Raw genomic sequence first — 13,911 nt, forward strand, 5'->3', positions numbered from 1 at the left:
CTTCCTTTACTGGCTTCCTGCCTTTAGAGAGTGACGAACAGAGGGACAGACTGTCTGGGTCACTATCAGGGCCGGGGCAGGCGAGGACAGAGGCTTCCCGGAGGGGCGGGGCTCAGAGCGAGGCTGGGCGGAGCCGGCCGCTAGAGGGCGCCGAGGGTCCGCGCGCAGCAGTAGGCGGGCCTTCGGTGGCGCTGGGCCTGGCGATTGGTTCGTGGCTCCTCCCTGCGCTGGAGGGAACCAGTTGGAGGCGGTCCCACCTCCTGCCCCGCCTCACGTATTCCCGCAGGTGTGTGCAGGGAGACCCCCCCGCTGACCCGCACGCTCCTTAGTGCCGCCTGGAGGCCTGGGAGGGTAGGAGTGGCAGTTCTGAGCACTCTACATCAGCTTTGGCCCTTGTGGTCCCAGCTCCCTCCAAACATCCTCAGACCTGGGGTGCCCCTTACCGTGCCCCTCACCTCTCAAAGTCATCTACAGATGTTCCCCACAGACCTAGGGCGTGACTCAGGTCCCAGTCACAGCCAGATGTCCCCCTTGGGCCCACATACACACCTCAAGCCCAAGTTCCCCACCAGCCTTCTCAGATACCACACACCCCAAATCTTACCCCCAGCCCCAGTTGTCCCTTATGTCTAAATCATCCCCAAGTGTCACTAGATCAAAACCTTCAGGTCCCAGTTATCCCCAAATGTCCAGTGTTTCCCTTAGGGTCACCCCCAGCCACCAGCTTAGATTGGGTCCCGTTCTCTCCCACGCCCAGCCCTGGATGTGGGGCATGCCTCATCACGATCCCATCTAAGTCCCTCCAAGAACAGTCCTCCCTGTCACCACACCACCCCTGAAAGTCAGTCCCTCCAGCCCAACACCCATCCCTAGGACACTCCTCAAGGTCACCTTTCCATGACAAGGGCACCCTTTCCGCCCATGTGACTAAATTATCACCTTCCTCAGAGCAGGCGGATGGGGATCCTGTGAAGTCAGGAGCCCAGGATGCCAGGACAGTAAATTCAGACCAATCAACCCTCCCCAGTCAAAAAGCCAGAAGCTCCAGGGTTGGAGGCCAGAATAAATCACGAACCACCAGACCTTCAGGAATGAGGCAGGGGGCAGCTTTTATTTAATTGGACAACAGGCTCGACACACAGCATAGACTTTCCCAAGCTGCTGTCTGCCCCAGTGGGACAGGGGTACACTGAGACAACTCGGGGGGGGCTTCACACTGCCTCCCCAGTCTCACCCCCAAAAGAGCCCCATTCCATCTGATGATGGACAAAGTCTCAATGCATCCATGCCCTGGGACCACCCAAGGACTGAGCGGGCCTGTTTGTGTCCTTTGGGCCCACAGGGACCTCATTCCCTGCCCCACGTGCCAGGAGGGTGTCATGGCTCCTCCCCCCCAAGTTAGGAAGCCGCAGGCCCAGGGAGAAGGGGCCAGGCAGGTTCAGGTCAGGCCAGCCTGGTTCCGGAAGCCTGGAGTTGGCATTTAACGGTCTGGGGGCCCAAGGCAGCTTCCTCTTGGGTAACTCACTGCTGGGAAGATGCGAGCCAGCCATCCCCCAACCAAGCTTGGGAGAGGAGGGGCCGAGGGTCGGCCAGGCGGGGACACAGCTGGCTTCCTTTTTTCATGGAAAGGCTGGCCACCCGCCTGCCTACCCATCCTCCCTGGGAACACAGCCCAGCCTGAGATGGGGCTGTGTGAGGGTCCCCAAGTGCAGAACTGGAGGAGGGGGCCTGCAGCAGACAGCGGGGTTGACCCATCCCATCCCAGGCTCCACTCGTCCCCAGGTTCCGCCTCCAGACACAGGTCCAGGGCAGGGTCCTCATCTCTTCTCACAGGAGGCGAATGGCCCACCCAAGGCAGGCGGGGGCCGAAGACTCCAAGGGGGCTTGACTCCTGTTCCTGCTGAACTGAGCCAGTCTGCACAAATCAACTGTGTTTCAGCTCAGTAGGCACGGGAGGCAGAGCCCAGGGAGGCCCGGAGGTCGGACAGGCAGGCGGAGGGGAGAGGTGGCAGGGCCAGAGGAGGCGGGGCCCCGGGGGGCGGAACTTAGCCACTGTGAACACGACTTGCTGTGGACCTGCTCACAAGCAGCTAAGCCCTGCTCCCCAGGCCAGACGCAGGCGGCGGAGGCCTCTCTGCCACCCCATCCCCATCCCTGGGTCAGCGTCCTCAGCGGAAGCAGTGACAGCGGTGGCCCCAGAGGCAGGGCTCAGGGTCGGTTGGAAATCCCTGGCAATGTGATTTGTGACAGGCAGCAAATCCCATCCCCAGGAACCCCAGCCGGCCATGGCACAGGGGTGGGGGGGCACCGGGCAGGGCCAGCAGCGGGCACCTAGGAGAGACAAAAGGAGGTAATGAGATTTGAGGACATCTGCCCTCCAGGTCCCCACTTGCTGCCATCCTTTGAGGTCTTGCAGGGAAGCCCTTTCTCCCCACTTGCAGCAGCCACTAACGCGCGCTAGACCACCAGGCTGGATACCCCAGCCCCAGCCATGCCTCCCGGGCCCAGAGAGGTATAGACACCCAGAGGGTCACTTTCAGCCAAGGAGCCTGCAGGAGCTCCCAGAGCCAGGTCCCCCCTCCCTTTCCTCACCACTGAGCCCTGGGCAGGCTAACTGGGGCCACGGGGAGAGGAAGCTGAGGGGGTGGCGGGCAGGAGGGTGAGGAAGTGATCTCACCCCAGCTGGCGCCACTTCCTAGAAGCCTGAAGGGCAGGAGGAAACCACCAGGGCCACCCCGCGTGGCCCTGTCTCCTTGGTGGTCAGGCCTCAGCCCGCACCCCACCAGGGTGAGCGGATGCTGGCAGCGGGCGCCCAGGTCTCCCCCGAGGCATGCGCGCCCCCAGAGCACCGGACCCAGGCTCGAGGTGCAAATTCCAGCTTGGCAGTTTCCCAAATGCCCTTCAAGCCTCAGTCTCCCCATCTGTAAAATGGAGCCAAGAGTCTCTACCACATAGCATGGTGAGGTTTCACCAAGAGTGCTGCCTAGCAAGTACCTGGCACCAAGACCACCTATAGAATTTGTGGGACTCAGTGCAAAATGAAGACTTGGGGCCCCCTGTTCACAAATTAAGAATTTCAAGACGACAGCAGAGCATGAACCCAAGCTCCAGGTCCTTCTCAGTGGCGGGTGACCCTGTGAATGGCACAGGTCACATGCCCATGAAGCCAGCCCTGTGTTCAGTAAACAGAGACCTCCCGTGTGATGAGAGCCCTGCGGCTAGGAGATCCAACTCTGGAGCCAGTCCAGCTGCATATGAACCCTGGCTCTGCAGCTTCCCAGCTGGGTGACTCTCAAGTCACTCAGTCTCTCTGGGCCTCCGTCTCCCCATCGGCAAAGCAGGGATAATGTCATGGTAAGGATCCCGCGAGTGCTGTGTGTAATTAGGATGGGGCTACTCTGTCACCATTCACCAGGCATAAACAGGAAGGATGATGGCACGGAAGACGCTGCACACGGGTAGGACCCCAGCGTCCAGATCTGGTAGGTGGTGGCCACCACTGGGAGACACAGGTGGAGTGAGGTGTCCTGCTCTGTGCCTCCTCCATACACACATACATACACACCGGCCACCCGCTTTACCGTCGGGCCCTAGCCCAGCCCTGTTCCCTCAAGGTTTAGGGGCACCAACCGGGAGCAGACAAGGCCCCGCAGGGCGGCCAGCCTCCCTGGGCCGCCTCCGGAAGTGAGACAGCACATTCGTGTCCCAGGGACGAGAACGGGAAGGGCGGCCATTTGGCCAGGCCCGTTTCCTGTGGGGTTTCCCCTGCACAGAGCCCCGGGCCGGGGCCAAGGCCACTCCCCATCCCCGCAGGCGCAAAAGGCCTGGTTCTCGAGTGGAGGGGGCACCGTCATGCAGGTGCCCAGAAGCAGGGCCCCCGTTACCATAGGCGTGTCTCTCAGGCTCTGGGGAGATGGTGTCCAAGGAGGGCCAAGCTCCTGGCAGCTGGAGGCATTGTGGGGAGGAAGGGCCCTGGGCCCAGGGAGCACAGCAGGCCCCAGGCCACACCGATGGATGGATGGATGTATGGATGTATGTCTGAGTACGCTCTGCAGACAGGGCGTGGACTCGTGAGACATACTCTGTAATGCCTGCCCCCCCCGCCAACCCCATGCTCCAAGAATGAATCAGGGGCAGCTTCCGCCGGGGGCGCCACCACCACCGCCCCCAAGCCTGGTCCCCAAATACTTTCCACCCTCTCAGAGCAGCTGGGATCGGAAAATACCAAGGGCTGCAGGCCCCGCCCTGCCCGCTGCTGCTGCCCGCCCTCCCAGCCTGTCACTAACGCTTTGCCTAATGGGCCCAGACTCTCCGCAGAGGCTCCCGAGGCCAGGCCCCGAGCCAGCCGCTAACCTGGGCTGCCCAGCCAAGTGCCGCCTGACCACCCGCCCCCCACCCCTCACCCCCGGCCCAACGTGGCCACCATAACAACCGGCCCGATGGGCAGCCCTCAGAGGTTGGCGCCCGGCTGGAGGGAGGCAGGGCACTGGTAAGTGGGTGGGCCCCGCTGCCCACCCAGGGCTCGGGGGAGGGGGGCAGGCTCAGGAAGGGGTGAGTAAGTGAGGACTGAATCACTTGTTATAAATAGGGGAACCGTGCAAGTCACATCCCAGCCCCCATGGTGCCCAGCCACGCCACGCTCCAACCCCTGCCTTCAACTTTACTCCCCCTCGGACCAGTCACAGAATTCCCAGGGGACCCCTGATAGCCACACTTTGGGCCCTTTACTGAGGGGTACACCCTACTGCCAGGTCTGTCTTGGCCTTACCCTCGTCCTGGCCTCCTGGCCTGCCTTTTGGGGGCCAATGGCCTTAAAGGCAGTTGTTGGCTTCCAGACCCTGTCCCCCTCCTATAGCACCCCGACAATTCCCAGGCCCAAAGGTCAGGATTCCTTGGCTCCCCAAGGTATTCTCAGGGTGTGGGTGACCATGATCCTGGACGATGACGCCTGACCAAGGCCAGAGGGAGGCCAAGGGGCTTTAGCATCTCAGAAGTCAGTTCCCTGGCCCCTCACCATCCAGGACCCCATCCCAGACCACCCAGGCCTGCTCTGCCCAGGGCCACAGCTCAGTGACCACACCCAGGGCGACGCCAGCTCCAGCACCCTGGGGCAAGGCGCCGCTGCAGCATGACTCAGCTGTGCCCAGCATGGCGGTGTCCTTCTCTGCCCAAGGATTCTCACACACCCACACCCACTGGCTTCCGAGTACGTCCTTCCCGGGGGACCGGCCTTTCCCCAGGCGCACCTCCGTGTTCACACAGGACACCCAATGGCAGGAGGGAAGGTGGCCAGAGTGCCCTCCAAGTGATCTGAAAGTGAGGGCCCAGGACAGGGAAGGGAAGCACACACTTCCCTCCACTCGTTTTTCCCAATGCTTCCCATATACAGATGGAGAAACTGAGGCCCAGAGGATTCAGAACCAGGCCCAAGGTCATGCGGGAAGTCTAAGGAAAAGCCAGGCCTGATCCTGGCATAAAGTGTATCCAAAGTGGGAAAGGGCCAGCCAGCCAGCCCAGAGAGGGGCCGGAAGGAGTTTTCTTCAGACCGCCCAGGGTTCCTTGCGGTGTCCTTCACTTCGAACAGACTCCCCCACCCAGCCTCCCAAAGTGAAGGGCAAACTCTGAAAAATGCCTTACGGTATATCAAAGCATCACCTGGGCCCCCAGAGAACAGGTCATCCCACTGCACCCATGGGGCCAGTGACCCTGTGACTGCAAATGGGTCAGGGGTTTGCCCCGCAGCTGCGGCCTGCACAGAACATCTGGCCTCCACTTACAACAGGCAGGGGTTGGTAGGGGGGTCCCGGGGAGGACCCCTGGAGCATCCGCCTCTGCTGTTTCTTTCCAGTGAGCAAGGGTCTGCGAGACTCAGAGGCTGGGCCAGCACAGACAGGCCCGACCCCCCTGGACACGCCCTGTCACGCATGTGCTCCGCATGCCAGCCCCGAGCCAGGCTAGCAGCTATTTTAGGGCCCCCTCCAGGCCCACAGACAAGACTTGCCCGTTGGGGTCTTGAGGGAGCTCCCAGCGGACATCCTGCAAGGACAGAGGGCAGTGGGTGCCCCCTGGACGCTAGGACAGAGCTGGCACCAGGCCCTAGGGCCCATGCCTTCCCAGGACGGTGGCATGTGAACACATGCGCACCGGCTGGCCCGGGCAGGGTGCGTGGGCGAGCGGACAGGGTGTGTCCTACATCACCTCGCCTCTGAGCCCGGGCACCTGTTGGGTACTGCCCTCCAGCTCGGGCTGGCATGGGCAGGGCTGCCAGAGGACACCCCTCCTGCCAAGGGTCCCACACATCCCAGCCTCACCCTCATATACCACCAGCCATGGACAGGCAGCTGGTTGGGGCTGGGGCAGAGGGGACAGGTGACAGGGAGCCAACTGCACCTCCAAGGCATTCAAGAGGCCACTCACTGGGTCTGGGCCTGGCTGGGTTGCATAGGACAGTCAGCATACGGCTGGGGGCTTTGGTAGCAGTCAAGTCCGGTGCTGGGGTCAGAGGTCAGTCTGGGGCTAGGATGAAGGGGTCAGAGTTCAGTCTGGGTCCTTTCACCCTCTTCCTGCCTCCCGAGGGCACGGGGACCCCAAGCTACACAGGGCTGGGGAGTCAGCCCTCCAGGAATCTCCCAAACCTGGCCCCCTTCCTATGAATGAGCCCTTCTCCACTGGGCCAGAAGGAGTGGGAAGGGAGAAGAGGGTCCCCCAAGTCCTCCTAAGCCCAGGCTGTACCGCTGGGCCCCAGCCCTCTCCTCTGTGGAAGGCCTTCCCCTCACTCACTGGCTGACATGTCAAAAACTTGAACCACTGTCTCCCACCCGCATCCACAGAACTCTGGGAGACCCCGACCTACAAAGCCCAGACATGCACCCCCAGAGGCCATTCCCTCCACCCCAAGCGAGGCACATACCCTCCCACCCTGCGACCAACTCCTGCCCACCTCGACCTGCGCCGGTCGCGTTGGGACCCGTCCTCCCCACCACACTCGCAGGAGTCTCCTGGGGGGGGAGTGGTTGGGGGGGGGGCCGCGGCGGGTCCCAGGGGACGGGGTAGAGGTGGGCCGCCCTTCCCCCGCTCTGTAGGGGGCGCCCCGGGACTCCGTCGCCGCCACCACCAGATACACGGGCCCCGCGGTCCTCCCCCAGCCACCGGCGGCGGGGCGCGGGGCGGCGCCCTCCCCCTCGCCAAGGGCCGGCGGACCCGCCGGGCGCACCCCCACTCAGCCCCAGAGTCCGGCGCGGAAAAGTTGCCGCCGCCACCACGGCGCCGCCGCCTCCCTCCCGGTTCCCTCCCCGACTCACCCACGGGGGAGGGGAGCCGGCACTCGGGGCTCCGGCCGCCGCCCCGGCCCGGCCGGCGGAGACACAGGCGGGCGGGCGGCGGGGCCGAAACGAGCCGGGGGCGGTCGCCGACCGCGCTCCATCCCACTCACTGGCCGGCCCGCCGCGGGGTCGAATCGCTTTTAAAACCTCCCCGTCTCCTCCCCCGCGGCCGGGCAGGGGGCGGGCGCGGGGCGGGGCGGGCGCCGCCGTCATGTGCCCCCGGAGCCGGTCCGCCCCCACTTTCTTTCTCCGGTCCCCCAACTCTGTCCCGTCCCCAACTCAGCCCCAACTTTCTCCTCCCTTGTCCCAACTCTTCCTGGGCCCCATACTCAGCCCAACTCCTCCCTCTGGGTCCTGGACTCGGGGTCTAGCCCCAGTTTTTCAGCGAAGGCTCTTCCTGCTGGGATAGGGCGGGAGCAGGGGTCCTAATTCACATCGCACCTCCGAAACTCCTCTTGGCCTAGGTCCTGCCCTAGGCAGGGAGAGAAACCCAGGAGGCCGCAGACAAGGGGAGGGGAGATGGAGGGGGCATGGGTGTCACACTGCCACCGCGGACCCCTCCCTTCCCTGGGAGGGCATGGGCCTGGGTATTCTGGGATTCTGCCAAACACGAATCCCCACTCTTTCCAGTTCCACAGTGCGTTCTTTAGCCTCAGGAAGTCCCTCCTTTTATCCCACCCAACCCTCTCCTGCTGCCATTGAAGACTTTCTGACTCCAGTCCAGGTGGTCCCTGGTCTAGGTCCCCTCCCCCCTCAGGCTTCCCGGCACACACCCAGGGCCTCTGGGAAACTCCCCAGCTCCTGGAGTATCCCTGGGAGAGAGGCCCTCCCTGGATCCCTCCCTCCTTCCCTGCATGCGTGTCTGTCCCACCTCATCCTCCACCGACCTCCCCTCCACTGGGAGGAGGAACACGGAGGCATTGTTCCCCAGGACGGGGCCCTGCCTTGGGGCCTGGCCCTGTGCCCAGGTGGGGGGCCGGGAACAAAACTCAGCAAAGGGGGGGTGGGGTGCCCTCTGATGCCAAGCCAGCCTCCTTGGGCATGCCTGGATGCCACTTTGCCCTCTCCAAGATGGGACTGGGGCCAATGGCCTCCAGACCACCACCACCACCACCACCACCACGATGCCACAGCAAGGTTATGCAGCCAGAGGACCCTTCCCAGACCTGTGTGAGCATTGCTATGGGAGACGGTTTTTCTCCCACCCTACCCCGCTCCAACATTTCCAAAGTCATATAATTAGGGCTGGGGGTCAGATCCTTCACCACCCCACTTCCCAGGCAATAAGACTAAAGCTGGGGTGGGGAGGGGGCGACCCAGCAGCAGACCCAGGCAGAAGACTGGAGGAGCTGGTTGGGTGCCTCTGGGTCACTTTGCACCCCAGAATTCCTCCAGAGTCCCTCATTTCCTCAGTACAGCTCAACAGGCTCCTACTTCGGATCTTGGTGGGATTGCGGAGAGAGGGGCAGAAGCCACACCTAGCTACTATCCCATGGGGCCCAGCCCTGGGGGCTCCTGGGTCTTTCTTCTCTCTGGGGCCCAAGGGGCAGGCTGGCCCAGGCTGCAGGATCTGGCAGGTTGGGGCAGGAGGGGGCAGAGCCGCCTGTGGGGCCCCAGGGGGAGATTTGGGGTGGCACAGAATTCCCCGACTCAGGGTGGGGCCCAGAGGGGGTGGGGCACTCGCCACATGGCTTCCTGAGCAGCTACAAACAGGGGAATGGAGTTCCCAGGGTCCAGAGTCTTCCTGTGGACACACACACACACACACACACACACACACACACACACACACACACACATCATTCTAGAAGCATACAGCAACTACATTACAGTGGGGCACCCCCTCCACGCCACCCCTCCAGAACACTACCTTTACACCGCAGGGCAAGTTCTCCCATCCAGAACCATCCTCCTCTCCTTATTAGTCCAGTCGGGCACACATTTAGGGGAAATGCCTCCTCCACGATGGCCTCCAGGGATACCCGTGCCAAAGGCCCTGAGCCCATGTAAGCCATTCTGCCGTTTCCCTGCAAGTGGCTTGGACCCCCACAGCTCAGCCTCCCTCAGCCCAAGTTTGGAGGGTCCTCCCGGTGCCCTCAGCCCTCCATCTGGATTCCTGACATTTGCCCCCCTACACACACACACACACCCTGGTCCTGAGCCGGCCAATTTACCCAGGGACAGCAGCCAACAGGGATCGGAGCTCTCCAATGTGGCCAACTGATCCTTTGTAATGACGGGGAGGGGTGAGAGGACAGGGCCAGGGTGAGACCAGGCCAAGCGGTCAAGTGGCACAGGGCATACACACACGCCCATTTGTTCATTCTTCAAACATTCTTGAGTGCCTGCTGTGTGCCAGGTGCTGTTCTGGGCACTGGGAACACAGCAGAGAACAAGCCAGAAAAAAAACCCTGCCCTCATGGAGTCCACATCTATGGGGAAATACACAATAAATAGACAGGTATAAAGACACATGGTGTGTTGGGTGGTATGGTATGTGTTAGGGAGAGAATAGAAGGGGGCAAAGGAGATGAGGAGGGAGGTGGTGGGGGCCAGGTCAGGAAAGGCTACCCTGAGGAGGAGGTGACATTTGAACAAAGATTTATAGGAGGCAAGGGAGAAGCCATGCAGACATCTGGAGGAAGAGAGTTTCAGGTAGAGAGGGAACAGCCAGTGCAAAGGCCCTGAGGCAGGAAGTTCCTGGAATATTTGAGAAACAGTGAGGAGACCAGTGTGATGGTGGGGGGCGGGAAGCAGAGTGGAAAAACTTAAGTTTCCAATTTTTGCTCCCCAGCTTCTAGCTGGATGTCTTTGGCCAAGTAATCACACCTCTCTGAGCCTCAGTTTATCTGTAAAATGAGCCTGAAAATGGGCCTTTTGCAGTTGTTATGAGATTCAGAGATGAGCTGCACCATGTCCTTCCTGGTCCAGGGCCTGAGGCGGGGTCAAAGCTGGATAAGCATGTTCACATAGGTACGCCAGGGTTACGCAGTCATGCACACCTGGGTTGGGGGAGCTGGGTCAAAGGACCCTGACAGACTCAGTCACCCTGTAGGCCACCCCGGCTCATACGCAGGGCCGCCTGCCTGGCCCCATGGCAACGCTGCACACAGAGACATCAAACAGGCCCTGACGAGGAAGTCCCACGTCACTGTGGTTAGGGTTGGCTCCTCCCAGCCCAGCCCCAGGCTGGTGCTCTGCTCCTCCTTGCCAGTCAGGGCCCCTGCCTCCCGTCACCCTGGTGACAGGCTGTGTTATGGACTGAGCTGGGATCCCACCACCTGCCCCCTCACTAGGACACCAGCCACTCCCCACATCCGGGGAAGGACATTGTGTGGTGGCCCCAGTTCACTGACACTAACCCTTTCATTCGACCCCACCAAACTGGTGTTGAGAGAACCAGAAAAGCCCTTGCCTACCCACCTACAGTTCAGAGCGGCAGAGAGACCCCAGGGATCTATGGGGACCCCCAGCCAGGTGCCTGAAATCCCTAGGGCAAGGTCCATCAGGGTGCTGGGGGAGGGGTGAGTCAGATAGGAAGAGCCCCCCAGGCCTGGCCCAGTCCCCACCCGAGGACTGACTCACCACCCACCCAGCACTGGATGACATCAAGGCCTGGCCGGCCACCCTAACTTGGCACCGGGCCAGAATGGGGGCGCCCAAGAGGTGTCGCATCTGGCTGCCATCTCCCCTCTGACTGGGGCCCGGCAGCCGCAGGGTTAATGAGGGTCCCTCCTGGGGGGTCTCCCCCCCTAAACCCATCCCCCCTTTCCCGGGGATTTCGGGCCCCAGCCCCTCTGACGTCACTGGGGGTTGCTATGGCAACTGGCCGAAGTTCCCAAATAAAATTACCGCGGGCGGGTTAAGTTTCCTAGGAGGCAGCCGACGGGTAAACAATGGCGGTGGCAGGCAGGGCCGGCGAGGGGCTGTCTCCCCCTTCCACTCCTCACTCTGCTGGGACCAGGGGGTCCCCGGGGCTAGAAGCAGGGTCCCCTCTCCGCCCGATTCCCGAGAGCCCATGAGCACCGGGGACACTAGCGCAAAGATGGGGGACAGCGAGGTCACCCCTGAGATGAGCAAGCGGGGATGGGAGTGAGAGGGGGACCTCAGAGGGGAGGCTGGGGCGGCCGGGAACAAAGGGGGGACCTGAGCCTGGGATCCGCCCTCTGCACACCCTGCCTCCCCCCGCCCCCAGCCGGCCGCCGGTCCAGCTGTGGCTGCTCCCAGCTGTCTGGCTCCCCACATCTGGCGGGCTGCGCGCTCGCTTCCTGTCGCCCCGGCTGCCTGGAGGGAGGTAAAAATAACCCTCCCCCTCCCCCTGCCGGCGGGCGCAGACGGCGGATCCTCCCGGCTTGGAGGAGGCCGAGGCCGAGCCTCAGCCGGGGAGAGGAGCCCCCCTGAGGCCGACTCCCGTCCCTCCCACTGCCTCAGTATCCTGAGAGGAGAGGCGCAAAGGAGGTGGCACAGATCCCAGGCTGCAAGAGGGGGCTGAGGAGTCTATTGCATTAAGAAGGCCCTTACCTGGGTCACCAGAAACCGAGGAAACCCTGGCGCCTAAGTTCCATTCCCCACCCCACTCCCGGAGAGGAAGGGGGATGCCAGCTCTAATCGGCTGGTGAACTGTAATCAACATGCCTAGGTTCCAATCGGGAGTCACCAACTTACTAACTGTAGAGACATGTTACAAAAAAAAAAAAAACTCTCTGGGCCTCAGTTTACTTATCTGCATAATGGGGATGATAGTAGTACACACTTCAAAGTGCATTTGCTCCATCGTTGTTATATTATCGTTTCCCCATCCCCAGGGTTCCCTGAGACCCTCAAGTACTCTTGCCAGATAAAATGCATGACACCGAGTTAAAACTGATTTTCAGATAAACAATGAATCATTTAGTATCAGTATGTCCCATGCAATAGTTGGGATATATTTTACCAAAAAAAATGTTTTTACTTGCTCTATATCTAAATATCAAATTTAACTAGGTCTCCTGTATTTTTATTTGCTAAATCTGGCAACTGTATTTCTGAGCCACCATCATCTCTGGCCTGAAAACACTCCAACAGTCAGGTCTCCCTGGTCTCCTTGCTTCCAGCCTTACTCCTTCCATCCATTCTCCAGAGAGAGCCAATTAAATCCAGTCACATCTCCCTTCTACCATCCGCTGCGAAAAGTTCCACCATGGTCCCCCTTGCCACCTACAAGACCCTGCTTGTCAGGTCCCCACCTTCTCTCCAACCTGCCTTTCATACCCACCTGCCAACTTGTGAGCATCCTTCAGGTCCTAGGCCATCACCTCCTCCAGGAAGCCTTTCTCACCTCCCACCATGACCTTCTGACTTTACACTCTCCAGAGACTCTGTACGCTTCTGTCTCCTCACTCAAACATATGGGTAATTTAATCAATCATTTAAGTAAATGAACGTCTCTTAAATGACGCAAAGGTACCCAGGGGTGGGGTTGGGGCATGTCCATGCCCACCCTGCTCCAGTGTTGGTGCCTACTCTTTTCCCTACCCCACGGGGTCTGGGGCCCTGCGAAACCCCTCATGAAGCCCCCTTAGGGGTCCCGTGGGCAGCTCCGTGGTGTATGGGTCCTGGGGAGCCTAGAGTGAAGTGATGCTGGCCCTTGGGGAACTCCCTCCCTGCCCTCAAATAGCCTGGCAGCCTGGGAGGGGGCCTGGCACAGCCTCTGGAGGACACAGCCTTGTGTCAACAGTCCCCAAGGAGCCCACCCAGCCCCTACTACAGCCTTACATGTCCCACCCAAGCTCCGAGTGGACTTGTCACTCATAACCACGCTGGAGACTCCCACAGATAGGACGGCCCCCAAGAGGGGGCATGCACCCACTGACAGGAGCAAAGGAGCCCAAGTCACCTTGCCTGGTTTCAAGCTTGATGCTCTTCTAGCAAAGGATTTTGCTTCTCTGTGACTCGGTTTCCCCATGTGTCAAATGGGAATAATACCAGTGGAATGTCACAGAGCTGTTGTGAACATTAATGTCCATAGGTACACACGTGTGTAGAACAGAGCTTGGAACATAGAACGTGCTCGTTGTGTTAGCTCCTTTGAGGGTGGGGGGATGGTCAAAAGCCGAAAGCTCCCACCACAGCCCTCCCGATCCCCACTCCCCGGTCGGCTCCCCAGATCCCTCTAGGACAATGCCTTCTTGACCACAGCTCTAGCCCAGCTCCTCAGGGCACGTCTCACCCCACAGCGAGTCTCCCGTGCCATTCCCTGACCCTGGCACCGGCCTTCTGAGAACCAGGGGCAGGTCTGGCCTAGGGACCCTCTGTTCTCCACCCCCCTCAACTCCAACCCCGCGCCACCCCCACCTCCCCTGCCGTTGAACCACTGCTGTGTCTTTTGCCCTCATCTCCGTGCTAACCAGGAGTGCAGGCCTGATCTAAGTTCCTAATCTGAATAAAGCCACCGGCTCGCGGAGCCGCTCACAGCTTCCACCTGGCTGGAGGCTCGAACCCCAGTCCTCGAGCGCGGCCCGGGCGGGGAACCTGCGGCGGTTGCCAGGCAACGCGCTGTTTGTTGGCGCGGGGGGCGGGGCCGGCGCGCTCGGTGACTCACAGCGGCGTG

General features: G+C 61.2%; 1 pseudogene; it reads right to left on the reverse strand.

Annotated features, from left to right (window-relative positions):
* Window positions 1-2,337: 2,337 nt before the first annotated feature.
* Window positions 2,338-7,535, reverse strand: LOC132518476 (uncharacterized; annotated as a pseudogene).
* Window positions 7,536-13,911: the final 6,376 nt, after the last annotated feature.

Source organism: Lagenorhynchus albirostris, chromosome 3 (genome assembly GCF_949774975.1).
Source record: "Lagenorhynchus albirostris chromosome 3, mLagAlb1.1, whole genome shotgun sequence".
Classification (NCBI taxonomy): domain Eukaryota; kingdom Metazoa; phylum Chordata; class Mammalia; order Artiodactyla; family Delphinidae; genus Lagenorhynchus; species Lagenorhynchus albirostris.